The sequence below is a fragment of the Chenopodium album genome, chromosome 8 (assembly GCF_948465745.1).
Source record: "Chenopodium album chromosome 8, dcCheAlbu1.1, whole genome shotgun sequence".
Lineage (NCBI taxonomy): Eukaryota > Viridiplantae > Streptophyta > Magnoliopsida > Caryophyllales > Amaranthaceae > Chenopodium > Chenopodium album.
The window spans coordinates 42,928,533-42,943,052 of record NC_137841.1 but is presented as its reverse complement, the minus strand read 5'-3'; the positions used below and the strand labels follow the sequence as shown (position 1 = coordinate 42,943,052).

The window sequence follows — 14,520 nt, the reverse complement described above, 5'->3', positions numbered from 1 at the left end:
CCCGGAAGGCGGTTAGATCGAGCTTTATTTCGATATTCTTGCATGCTTAGTTTACCATTGCTTTGCTTCTGTGTTATTGCATGATCAAGTGACATCTACATCTACCCACTTCCCTTGGTGTTTAGTTATATTGATCTTTAATCATTCTTAATCCTTAGTTTAATCTCTTAGTTATTCATACTTCTTGTCCCGAGATAGCTTAAAGTCTTAAGTAGTGAATGCGGTGTTTATGCATGTCTCCCTGTGGTTCGACCCCTCTATTTACCCTATACACGTATTAGGTTGGTAGAGCGTTATAAATTAACTTGACTTAGGTGTAGTTGCTCAACGACACGATTATTTCCTTGTCAAATTGGCGCCGTTGCCGGGGACGACGGTTTCCATTGCTATTTCATTGCTTGTTTAAGACTATCTCACCTTTATTTGTTAGTGTTCGCTACTTTTGTTACTTGTCAGTGCTTACGTTCTTCTTAGCTTTGTTGTATGAACAGAGGACGAACCCGCTCAAGATCTTTAATTCCCATCGATCCAGAGCTAGAGAGGTCTTTGTCCCTACTTCGAAGAGAAGCAAGAGCAAGGAGTAGAAATTCCCGCACTCCAACGAGGGGAGTAAGAGAATTAGAAGATACTCCACCCTCTTCACCCTCAAGTGAAGAATTAGATAGCCCTAAATCATCTTCGAATTCAGAAATCAACCCTTTCTCAGCCTATAAGTTTGAAAGTAAAGAAGGTTCTAAAATGGGAGAGAATACGCCTTTGAGTCGTCTTGGGGCCCCCGAAGCTTTTAGAGCGCAAAGTGGGATCCTAACTCCTACTACTCAAGCCAACAATTTCGAGATCAAGCCTAATTTGATTGCCTTGATTGAGAGGAAACAATTCTCGGGTGGAAAGTTTGAGAGTCCTCATGAGCACCTAAAAGAGTTTGAGAAATATTGTGACACAATAAAGGCCAATGGAGTGACTCAAGAATATATTCGCCTCAAAATGTTTCCATTTTCGCTAATTGGGAGAGGTCTAGAATGGCTAGAGAAGGAGGTGCCCCCTAATTCTCTCACGACATGGGACCAAGTGACTACGGCTTTCTTGAGGAGGTTTTATAACCATAGGAAGACCGCCGAGGCTCGGTCTTTGATTCAAGGTTTTCGCCAAAAGAGTGGTGAGTCTCTAAGTGCGGCATGGGAACGATACAAAGAGCTTCAACGTCAATGCCCACACCATGGGATACCCAAGTATCAACTCATTCACACTTTCTATGGAGGTCTCACACCTCAAGGAAGAACAAGCCTAGACGCCGCGGCCGGTGGTCCAATTATGAACAAAGGAGAGCATGAAGTGGAGTGTATTATAGAGGAAGCCGCAAAGCACTATGATGATTGGTACGAAGGAGAAAGGGATGCTACTTCTAGCAAGGGCGTTTATGCATTGGAGCAAGCCAACGCAATCAACAACCTTTCTACCCAAATCTCCAAAATGACCAAGCAAATGGATGAATTGATGAAAGAAAGGCCTAACCCTCATGGTAATATCTCCCCTTCAACCAAGGGAGGCAATGGTATGGATACTTCCTCCCCCTCTTCTTACAATACAATGCCCCAAGGGTGCATGTTTTGTTCTAATTGTGAAACCTATGATCATGATACCTCTCAATGTGTCTATGCTTGTGAAGTTCAACCCCCTTCCCATGAACATGATAGTAATATGGAAAATGTCAATGCTATGAATTTTGCTCCTAGAATGGGAAATGTAGGAAACTTGAGGCCAAACTCCAATCAAATGGGGAATTGGAATCAAGGTGGAAACCGTGGTTGGAACCAAAACGGTGGTGGTTATGATAACCAATACCATGGTGGGGGAGGCCCTTCCAATTTCAATGGAAGGGGCTACTCTAACCAAAGAGGATATGGTAATCAAAACCAACAACCTAATCCCCGATACCAAGACCATCAAAATCAAAATTTTGGTGACCAAGGTAACATGGGAAACAATCAACAAATGAATGTTCCTAACCAAGGCACCGGAGGCAATAGGGGCCAATTTGTTTCTAACTATGCCCAAACTAATAGGCCTCCGGGTTTCCATCAACCCCAACTTCCTCCACCTCAACAACCTCTTCAAATTGAAGCCCCTCCAATAGATCCCGTGATGGCTAAATTAGATGCTCTTTTAAAAATGCGTGAGGAGGATCAAAAGAAGCATGAAGAGGCTAAAAATCGAACCAATGCTCATATGAAAATGGTTGAGACTCAAATTGCTCAACTTGCATCTAATTCATCCCCTTCTTCTTCTTCTCCTTCTTCTTCTCACATCCCAAGTCAAGGAGTCAACCCAAAACCTTTGTATGCCGTGACAACAAGGAGTGGGAAGGTAGTAGGGAGTGACCCTTTAATTGAGGAAGAACCCCAAGAAGAGGCGGAGTTAGAGAATGAGGGTGAAAAACCCAATGAGCCATTGAGTGTTGAAAAAGAAAAACAGGTTGAGGTGCTCAAGGAAAAAGAAGCCACCCCCTTGCCCCTAAATCGCCAACCTAGAGAGGAAAAGCTACCCTTTCCACAACGATTTGTGAGAGCTAAACTTGATGCCCAATTTGGGAAGTTTTTGGAAGTCATTAAGAATTTGCATATCTCCGTCCCTTTTGTTGATGCTATGAAGAAAATGCCCCACTATTCCAAATTTTTGAAAGATCTTTTGAGTGGAAGAAGGGAGTGTGAGACGGTGAGTTTAACCGCCAATTGTAGTGCAATTCTTTCCAACAAACTACCTACCAAATTGAAAGATCCAGGTAACTTTTCCATCCCTTGCTCTATCAATGGCATTGAATTTGATAAAGCCTTGTGTGATTTAGGAGCAAGTGTGAGTCTCATGCCCTATTCCGTCTACCAAAAGCTTAGTGTAGGAACCCTCTCTCCCACTAACATTACTCTCCAACTAGCGGACCGTTCCGTTAAGTTCCCCATGGGCAAAGTTGAGGACATTCCCCTTAGGGTAGGAAAGTTCACATTCCCCGTGGATTTCTATGTGCTAGAAATGGATGAGGATGAGAGGATTCCTATAATTTTGGGTAGGCCATTTCTAGCCACTTCTAGAGCTATCATCGATGTGAAGGAGGGGAAGATATCCTTGAAAATTGACAATGATTCTATTGAGTTTGATTTGAACAATGTCATGCAACAACCCTCCTCAAGTGGTGAATGCTTTAGGGTAGATATTCTTGATACGGTTCTTGATGAATTTTCTCGCTCCCACTTGCATGCCACTAATGATCCCCTTGAAAGTGTGTTGTTGAATGAATCAAAGATAGGTACTCACAAAGAAGACATACAATTCTATGAGGATTTGCTTGAGGAAAGCAAGGAGTGCAAGGGCGCGAGCATGGAAGAAGAGGCTCCTTACATTCACGACCTCTTTCAAGTTGAAGAAAGAGAAGAGAGTCCCAATGGTAAGGGAGCACCAAAGGTAGACTTGAAAACTCTACCTTTGGACTTGAGGTATGCATTTCTTGGTCCCAACGAGTCTTTCCCCGTGATTGTAAATTCTAATCTAACGGAGGAGCAAACCTCCCTCTTGATCAATGTTTTGAGAAATCACAAAAAAGCTTTGGGTTATACTATTGATGATATCAAGGGTATAAGTCCATCTTTATGTATGCACAAAATTGATCTAAAGGGAGATGCCAAACCCGTCAGGCAAAGGCAAAGAAAGCTTAACCCTTCCATGCAAGAGGTTGTGCGGAAAGAAGTGGTTAAGCTTCTTGATGCGGGAATTATTTACCCAATTGCTCATAGTGATTGGGTATCTCCCGTGCAAGTTGTGCCTAAGAAAGGGGGCATGACGGTAGTGAAAAATGATCATGATCAACTAGTACCCACTAGACTTGTTACCGGTTGGCGCATGTGTATTGACTATCGCCAACTTAACACAAGTACATGCAAAGATCATTTTCCACTACCGTTCATTGATCAAATGTTGGAAAGGCTTACAAAGCATTCCTTCTATTGTTTCCTTGATGGTTACTCGGGATTTTTCCAAATCCCAATTGACCCTAAGGATCAAGAGAAGACAACTTTCACATGCCCCTACGGTACTTATGCGTATCGTAGGATGCCTTTCGGGCTTTGTAATGCCCCCGCAACATTCCAACGTTGCATGATGTCCATTTTTAGTGATATGATTGAGGATGAGATAGAAGTCTTCATGGATGACTTCTCCGTTGGAGGAGCCACCTATGAAGATTGTCTATCTAATTTATCTCGTTGCTTAGAAAGGTGTGAGAGGGCTAACCTCGTGTTGAATTGGGAAAAGTGCCACTTTATGGTCGAAAGTGGGATTGTTCTTGGGCACAAAATTTCCCATGCCGGCATTGAGGTCGATAGAGCCAAGGTTGAGGTCATCGAAAAACTTCCTCCCCCCACCAACGTGAGGGAAGTGAGGTCTTTTCTTGGCCATGCCGGGTTCTATCGGCGCTTTATTAAAGATTTTTCAATGATTTCTAAGCCTCTCACATCCCTATTGCAACAGGATAAGGAGTTTGTGTTTGATGATGCTTGTCATAAGTCCTTTTGTAGGTTGAAAGAAGCCCTTTGCACCGCTCCTATTGTCCAAGGTCCGGATTGGTCTCTTTCATTTGAGCTCATGTGCGATGCAAGCGACGAGGCCATTGGATCGGTTCTTGGACAACGAAAGAATGGAAAACTTCATGTCATACATTATTTGTCTAAAACTCTCAATGATGCCCAACAAAACTACACAACTACCGAGAAGGAGTTCCTAGCGGTTATCCATTCATTCGAGAAGTTTAGAACCTACCTCATTGGTTCTAAGACAATTGTGTATACCGACCACTCGGCTCTCAAATATTTGATAGGGAAGAAGGAAGCTAAACCAAGGTTGTTGAGATGGGTTTTAGTCCTCCAAGACTTCGATTATGAGATGAGAGACAAGAAGGGAGCCGAGAATGTGGTGGCGGATCACCTCTCAAGGTTGGGCGGTGCAAGGTTTGAAGATGATGGCTTGCCAATAGAGGACCCTCTAAGAGATGATGTGCTTTATGTCCTTGAAGTGAAATCGGAGCCTTGGTATGCGGATATTGTGAATTACTTAGCTTGTAGTGCCATACCACCAGATTTCACTTCACAACAACGTCGAAAACTCAAGCACGAGGCCAAGAGATACATTTGGGATGATCCCATTTTATTGAAAAGAGTGGTCGATGGTTTGTTGAGGAGATGCGTCCCCAACGACGAGGTTCAAAGTGTTCTCCATATATGCCACTCTTCTCCTTGCGGTGGGCATATGAGTGCTCAAAAGACCGCCTCAAAGGTCCTTCAATCTATGCTCTTTTGGCCTTCTCTATTCAAGGATGCGTGGATATTTGTCAAAACTTGTGATAGATGTCAACGGATGGGGAATATTTCTAGAAGGGATGAAATGCCGCAAAATCCCATCCTTGAGCTTGAAGTTTTTGATGTGTGGGCTATAGACTTCATGGGCCCTTTCATTTCTTCACATGGGAACAAGTATATTTTGGTCGCCGTTGACTATGTATCTAAGTGGGCGGAGGCCGTGGCTTCTCCAACGAATGACTCTAAGGTGGTGGTCGACCTTTTCAAAAAGGTGATCTTCCAGAGATTTGGTGTTCCAAGAGCAATAATTAGTGATGGGGGATCGCATTTCAAGCACCACACCTTCGTTCGACTACTTGATAAATATGGGGTTTCTCACAAGCGAGGGCTTGCATACCACCCTCAAACGAGTGGCCAAGAAGAGGTCACCAATAGAGAGCTCAAGGTGATTTTGGAGAAGACGGTTGCTAGGACAAGGAAGGATTGGTCCTCCAAACTTATTGATTCACTATGGGCTTATAGGACCGCCTTCAAAACCCCAATAGAGACCACTCCCTACAAGCTTGTCTATGGGAAAAATTGTCATTTGCCCGTGGAGATGGAGCATCGAACGCATTGGGCAATCAAGCAAATCAACTTTGATCTCCATAGTGCGGGTGAGCAAAGGCTTCTAGAGCTACATGAGTTAGAGGAGTTGAGGATGAATGCCTACGATAGCGCAAGCATGTATAAGGCGCGGACTAAGGCTTGGCACGATGCTCAAATTGTCAAGAAGGCATTCGTCAAAGGCCAAAAAGTCCTCCTATTCAACTCCCGCTTGAAGCTTTTCCCGGGCAAACTTAGGTCAAGATGGAGTGGGCCGTACATTGTCACGGAAGTGTTTCCTTATAGAGCCTACGAAATTTTCCAAGACGGCCACTCCCCTTTCAAAGTCAACGGTCACCGTCTCAAGCCCTATCATGAAGGATTCCCAAGTGATGAACCAGTTTCTGTGACACTTCTTGATGTGCATCGTCAATTCGAACCTCCTTGATCAACTCAAGGAACGTCGAGCTAACGACGTTAACCAAATGCGCTTCCGGGAGGCAACCCGAGTTTCTAACCCTTTTATACTTTTTCTTTTAATGTTGCTTCTATTTTTCCATCTACGACTTTGGATTGTTTGGATTTTTGGGTTTTGATTGTGCTTGGGCTTTAGATATACTTTGCATCCAGCATGATTGTAATGTGTTTAGATGTGTGTTAGAGGACTTTTTTTACTTGCGTGATTCTTTATGGAAGTTTGGCCGAACCACTTCATGTTCGGCCACTGTAGCAATTTCAAGGATTTATGGCAACATTCTGCCAAAAACAAAAATATTGACTTCTGGCAGAAGGTTCGACCGAACCCATGGGAGGTTCGACCGAACTTATACTGTAGTGCGGCCGAACTTCCCTGGTTCGGTCACTCCTTAATTTTTAGAAATTTCCAGCAACTTTCTGCCAGAATCTGAAAATTTGCAGTTCCAGCATAGGTTCGACCGAACCCATGGGAGGTTCGACCGAACTTATACTGTAGTGCGGCCGAACTTCTCTGGGTTCGGTCACTCCTCTCTTTTTGCGATTTTGCTGGAACTTTCTGCCCGGATTTTAAAATGTAGAGTTTTGGCAATGGTTCGACCGAACCAAAGGGGAGTTCGGCCGAACTGTTACTGTGGTTCGACCGAACATACCCTCGGTTCGGCCGAACCTATCTTCAGAATCGAAAAAAAAATGCTGCCATGTTTTCTATTTTGCTGCATTTTCGTGAATATCACTTCCATATTTGTCACCTACCCCATTCTTCTCCTTCTCACTCTAAACCTCCATTGCACCTCCCCTTACAACCTCAAATCTCCATCAAAATCACTCCAATCTTCATCCTTTCTCACTTATTTTCCATCCTTCACTCAACTTTTGCAATCTCTACCAAAAATTCCTACCAAACAAACCCATCTTTCCATTTTCCCCAATTTCAAGGGTTTAAGTGCTTCGGGGTTTTTGGGTTTTTACTTCCTTCCAATCAATTGTGGTATGTTTGTTCTAGCTTTTGCAAGTTTATTTCTTTAATTTCTTATAGTTTTTACCATGTTTTACATATTTAAGTGTGAATTATGGTATTCTTGAAATTATTAGTAATGACTTGTTTATTTCATGTGGTTCTTTTGATTGACTTGTTGCAATTGATTGGTTGTTCATAGTAGAACATGTTCTTATGATGATTATGCATGTTTATCTTGGTTTTATTTTGATCTCAATGTAATTGAGTGTTGATTTCATACTAGGGTATTCATGTTACCATTTTATGATTGAGAAACGCATGAGTTGGATGTTATTGGAGATTGTTATTCATGGTTTTGGCTTGATTTTGATGGTTTGATGATTGGATATCATGAAAATAAGGGGACATCATGCCAAATTTCCCTTAGACCTTGTTAGGACTAATTTAGGAATGACATAGGAATCCTTATTCAAACCTTGGTCAAAATGTATTCATGCGTGCCTTGAATTGTATACTCTCAAGAATACACTTTTACCTTGGTTAAGTACTTGGCTTCTTATGTCATTTCCTATCAATTTGTTCTAATGATATGCTCTTGGTGAATTTGTAGAACCACGATGTTCGGCAAGGGAAAAGGAAAGTCAAAGAGGAAGAGGGTGGGAGAATCCTCAGCAACGCAATTCCCACCTCCTCCCGGCATCAACGATCATGGCATTATTGCTCCGGACGAGCAATTTTGGCCTATATATGCATCACTCATCAAGCGTCCGATTAGGTCCACAAGGTTCTTTTGCCCTCAAACTTTGAGGAAGCTGGGAATATTGGATGAGGTGACTAGGTTGGCTCAAAACTTTGGTTGGGGCGACTTCATCCACCTCCACGCTCACACTTACAAGCGTGTGACCTTGGAATTCCTTGCCTCCCTCCGCAAGGAAGTTTTTGAGCCGGAAGATGTCGATGAGGATCCTCAACTCATTATACACTTCAGGATGTTCAACGAGGATCACTCTCTAACGGAGAGTGATCTAAATGAGATCTTCTTTTGGCACGCCACTGGCCTTGATCACCCATCTGAAATGACCTCCTCCCATCGCATTCCTTACAACGAGCAAGAGTGGTGGAGGAGCATCACAAACAAAGATAGAATCCAAACTAATACCTCAAAGGTCAACAACATCATCCATTTAGCCTTGAGGTATTTTGTACGGCTTCTACAATACGACGTGTTCTTCAAAGCCAACCTCGGCTCCATGGTAAAAGACGAGGTTGCTTGCCTATTCTTGGCCGACAATCCTCAACGGCTAAAATTTCAATGCTCCTCCACCTTTATCCAACGGCTCTTGGATACTAGGGACAACCGTCTAGGTGATGAGATATTTATGGGTGGCATGATTACTATCATTGCTCTCTCTTTGAAGGGTGGAGCATACAAGGACCAAATTGAATTGCTCCCACCCGTGCACCAAAACCGAGAAGAGCTCACCGACGAGTTCCCTCCCTATGCTCTATCCATCAGCGCCCTCCGTCACAGCCGCTTCCTCAATTTCACTACTAGCAAACGCCGTTTTATCCTCCTGGTCGATAGGGAGATCGAATGGTGTGTCCTCCCGGACCCCGACCTCACTACGGTGGACCACTCCGCTCCTCTCAAATGGAAGATCCCTCAGCAAATCATCCCCAATGAGCTGAGGCGAACTAGAGCCCGGGGTGGAGCTCCTCAACCTCCACCGGTCCTCCATCAAGAGCAAATCAATCCCCCCCTTAGCGGGGGAGGTGAGGCATCTTCTTCTTCTTCCTTTCCTCCTTTTGATTTCAATGCCCTTCGTAGTACCCTCGATGATATTCGTCGAGACAATCAAGCTTCCATTGAGCAATGGGGGTACTACGCGAGGACAAATTATGACAATCTTGTGCAAGCGGGCATTCAAGCGCCCTATGTGAACTACCCTTACCACCCTCCTCAAGAGGGTCCGGTCAATCATTCGGGACCCTATGATCCTCAACACCCCACCCCCCTTGCTACGCCTATTGGGAAGGTCCCATCGACCCTACCCAACGCGTTGGCACCCCCCCATACGACCCCTATCGTCCGGGTGGGTGTGATCCGGCTTATGACCCGGCTTCCGCATCCACCCCCGCTCCTTTTGATGGTGGTTGGGGTGCCCAAGGGTGGCCCTATGAGCACTTTAACCAACCCTTCCACCCTTTCATGGACACTCCCGGGTTTGATCCTAACAACCCCCCTCAACCTAGGGGGCGAGGAGATGATAACCAGTGATGCTGTGGGAAATCTTCCCTTTCCCCCCGATCTTCTCACTTGTCACTTTTGCTCGGGACGAGCAAAGGAATAGCGTGGGGGAGGATGTCCTTTTGGTTGGTTGAAGTGTACATAGGAAGGTAGGATGGTAGGGTAGTTGCTTGCACATAAGGAGGATAGTGAGGATAGTGGCTTTGTGGTATTGATGTGGCGTTGTGGCGGTGGTGATGATGTTGTGATGGTGATGTGATGAGATGGTGATGTTTTATGATTATTGATGTGATGATGATGATGATGTTTTATGGTTATTTTTGCTGATTTCTGATGATTTTCTTTGATGATCCCCGAGTCTTTGTAGGTGGAGATGCTCCCGAAAAGAAAAAAAATCCAAATTTCCCGAAACTCCAAATCCCCTTAATCCAAACTTTGTAGATAGCTTTTTATTAATTTTTCTTCTTTTTGTTTGATTCTTTAGTCTTTTTCTTTGTTTTCTAACCTTTTCTTGTTTTGTTGTAGTTTCTTTTGTTTGGCTCACCTTTATTGAAGCTTGAAGCGGAGATGTAGGACGTTAAGGAGCAACACTAGCTCCCTTGGTGAGATTGGATATATTACCTTGTCTTATATTTCAAGCGACATTCGGTGAGACCTTTCCTCTCTTTATTTCTCTTTTTCTTTGAGTGCTTAGTTTAGGTCTAGTTTAGGAAGAGTTGAATGGTTCGAGGTTGATTGATTTTGGTTCCAAGGAACCTGGGATCGTTGATGTTGATATCGACGATCAGTTGTATGTCGATTGGGATTTATTTGATTTACATGCCTCGATTATGAACCTTTTTAATTTCTTCCTCCCTTTTGTGTGTTTTTCTTGTTCTCTTTTGTGTAACGAGCATGACTAAGACAAGTTGAAACATTTTTGATGTGGATTTGCTCATTCATTTGGATTCAAGAATTTATGTGCCTTTTTGATGACATGGCTTTGAATGCTTACCTTCCTAGTTGATGAGGGTTTACACGGTTTAAGAATGCTTAAGGTTGAATTAGACACATTGTAAGCTAAGGTAGCCCGGTTTAGAACTCTTGATGACGTTTGAACCCCTTAGTTCACGGGAAAGTGGTAAGATGGTGTTGCTCTCCGTAGTGAATAGGATTCCCTTGGTTGGTATTTGCTTATTTTTATCCCGTGTGAGCGTCGTTTGTTCTAGCCTTCATCACTCTTGTGAGCGGCGTTTTGGATCCTTAACTATGCATGTCTTAATCTTTGTGTTGGTAGTTAGCTCCCGAGATCGTGACCAAACAACTTTAAAGGAGGAAGAGGGCATTTTTTCTCATTTTTCTTTGTTTTCTTTGTGTTTTGTTACAAATTTGGTTTTCATTTTTACATCCACCCACTTGCTAACCAACTTGGGCCTCATTCCCCCTTTCTTGATCTAGCCATATTACAAACCTATCGGCCTATGTTCTACCAACCCTTGTAGTTAGTGAAGCATTGGTTTTTGAGGTACGAATTCGAGAGTGTTGGTTTTAGGGCAAGAAAGTTGTGAAAATTGGTTCAAGTGAGATTTTGAAAGTTATTCATGAAAGGAAATATTTGCAAAAAGTTTGTGAGGAAGGATGCAACGTATGAAGTTCAAAAAAAAAAAAAAAAAGGGGAAGGAAGAGGAAGAGGAAATGATGAGAGAAATGAAGTAATGTTATGAAATTTTGTATTGAAGGTTGTAATTTGAATTTAGGTTCAATTCTTAGGTGGTTCTTGAGAGATGGCCACTCTTTTGCTTCACTTAGGATTTGCCACCAAAAAAAAAAAAAAAAAATAAATTTCAAATTAATTCCCAACCTTAACCCTTAGCCATGACATTACAACCCAAGTTAAGACCCTTGGACTTGGAGAAGTGCGGTCAAAGAACGGTGGAGGGAGATAAATTTCAACCCTATGGAAAGAGTGTGCATAGTTGAGATGTCGGGATAACCTCATGACTCCACAATAAATTTCTTTTTCCGGTTCCCTCGAGGAACCATGAGGAGCTAACTTGGGGATGATTTGAAGCTAGTGGAGAGAACGCGGTCCGTCTTGGTTGGAGCTAGGGCAGAGGATGAAATCATTAGTTCTCTACGCTTAGCTTAGGTTTGTCTCCCTCAACCATGAGCATCTTAGAACGTGTTCCCCCTCTTTGAGTTGAGAAAAGTAAGCATTATTTGATTCATGTCCCTATGTTAGAGTCCATTTGGAGCATTTCCCATCGTGAAACTTGATTGATTTTCTTAACCCTTGTCATATTATGCTTGTTGTGTGTGTTGTCTTTTTGTTTTAGTATTCCTTGCTTGAGGACAAGCAAAAGGCAAGTGTGGGGGATTTTGATGAGTGGCATTTATGCCACTCTTTTTATCCTTTTTCTCTAAGGATTCTCCCCTCGTTTGCACTTGTTTGGCCTTCTCTCTAAGCAATTTTACTTAGTTTTGCTTTCTCTTTTCTTTCTCCTTTATCCTCCCTTTTCTTAGTCTTCCCGCTTTGTTCTTACTGTGCTTTTCATGCTTATGCTTTGTAGGAACCATCGAGATTTTCAAGAGGAGGAAGCTAAGCTCAAAGGAGGCTAGAGGAAGCATGATTCAGAAGAGGTTCGGCCGAACCTCCTGATGGTGTGGCCGAACCAAGGTGTGGCCGAACCTGCTCAGTGGTTCGGCCGAACTTCGAGGCAGGGGCAAGATGAAAATCGGCAGTTTTGCAGGAGTGGCCGAACCGCAGGAGTTCGACCAGACCAGGATCAGGGAGGTTCGACCGAACCTACCCATGGTTCGGCCGAACCTACCCTGTAGTCCGGCCGAACCTTCCCATTTGTTCGGTCGGACCTCTCCTTTTGTCAGCTGACTCTGTACGGACTATATAAGTCCCCTTCTTAGAACGTTTTGGGGGATTAACTTAGTTTTAATTTTCTACATTTTTAGCTTAATCTAGAGAGAGAAACTTCATTAGTAGAGAGAGAAAGTGTGGATTTCTATTGATGAACTTGGATATTAAAGAAGGAGCTTGATTGAACCTTTGTAAATCTTCATCTTCAATGAATGAGCAATCCCTTACTCTCTCTCTTTACTTTTGTATCTAGTTTTGTTTGCTTATTTTGATTTTCCTTCTTTGCTTATTGATCATGTTGATGCTTATTGATTTGATGATTGAAATTGTCTTCAATATGATTTGTGAGTAGTCACCTAGCCAAGGGTGTGGGGATGGTGTAGTTGTTAATTGATTCATGCTTATGATGTTGGGGGTTATGTTAATGGTGATTAAAGTCTTTGTATGCTTGATATTCTTTGGTCTTTCTTGCAAGTGCACATTGTTAGTTGATCAAAGATGAGTCTTTACTAACAAGTAACGGAAGTTGACTTAGTCGAGATTCATTACTATCGATAATTCTTTGTTTGCACCTTCTAATATATGGTTCTAATGTGGAAGCATAGAGGCTATGTTAGGAGGAATCGATTAACCCCGGAAGGCGGTTAGATCGAGCTTTATTTCGATATTCTTGCATGCTTAGTTTACCATTGCTTTGCTTCTGTGTTATTGCATGATCAAGTGACATCTACATCTACCCACTTCCCTTGGTGTTTAATTATATTGATCTTTAATCATTCTTAATCCTTAGTTTAATCTCTTAGTTATTCATACTTCTTGTCCCGAGATAGCTTAAAGTCTTAAGTAGTGAATGCGGTGTTTATGCATGTCTCCCTGTGGTTCGACCCCTCTATTTACCCTATACACGTATTAGGTTGGTAGAGCGTTATAAATTAATTTGACTTAGGTGTAGTTGCTCAACGACACGATTATTTCCTTGTCAAATTGGCGCCGTTGCCGGGGACGACGGTTTCCATTGCTATTTCATTGCTTGTTTAAGACTATCTCACCTTTATTTGTTAGTGTTCGCTACTTTTGTTACTTGTCAGTGCTTACGTTCTTCTTAGCTTTGTTGTATGAACAGAGGACGAACCCGCTCAAGATCTTTAATTCCCATCGATCCAGAGCTAGAGAGGTCTTTGTCCCTACTTCGAAGAGAAGCAAGAGCAAGGAGTAGAAATTCCCGCACTCCAACGAGAGGAGTAAGAGAATTAGAAGATACTCCACCCTCTTCACCCTCAAGTGAAGAATTAGATAGCCCTAAATCATCTTCGAATTCAGAAATCAACCCTTTCTCAGCCTATAAGTTTGAAAGTAAAGAAGGTTCTAAAATGGGAGAGAATACGCCTTTGAGTCGTCTTGGGGCCCCCGAAGCTTTTAGAGCGCAAAGTGGGATCCTAACTCCTACTACTCTGGCATAGTCGATGGCACGCTTCGCCACCACGATTCTGGAGCCGGCGATTTGATCCCTCGGCTTCACCAGATCATTACGAAGGATCCTGCTTTGAACGCCCTATGGGAATCGGCTGGTTTAGTAGATTTCTATACGGCGGTTGTAGGGTTTTGCAGCCCTGGGGTTGCGGTGCGACGATCGTCCGCGCATTGTTGGAGTATTTCTAGGATACTACCAACACTTTTCATTTTTCTTGGGGGGAGATGGCGGTGACCCCTCTAGACTTTAATATGATTAGCGGGCTGCGCTTCATCGACCGGGCTGTAGGTCAGATGTCTGATCTAACTTGGGGATCGGCTGAGGCAGCTGATTTGTTGGGTCTGATCGTTCAGCACATCAGGACCCGACCAATGTCTCAAGGTGGTCCTAGGAGCGGACGATCGGAGCTGGCTTCAGTTTTAGCTCGTGGCTTCGACATGGAGGATACGACGGCTGAGCAGCGAGTGCGGATCTTCATCCTGATCATGATCTCTATGACCCTTTCTCCTGATAGGAGTTCACGCGTACTCCTTTGCTACCTCCCCTCTTTGGTCAGGATCCATGAGATAGGATCTTATAGCTGGGCCAGCC

General features: G+C 43.3%; 1 non-coding gene across 1 annotated transcript; it reads right to left on the bottom strand.

The window, feature by feature from the left end:
- Positions 1 to 1,117: 1,117 nt before the first annotated feature.
- LOC145557050 (small nucleolar RNA R71) lies at positions 1,118 to 1,223 on the bottom strand. The gene has a single exon (XR_014092130.1). It is a non-coding gene; the product is annotated as a small nucleolar RNA R71 (small nucleolar RNA).
- Positions 1,224 to 14,520: the final 13,297 nt, after the last annotated feature.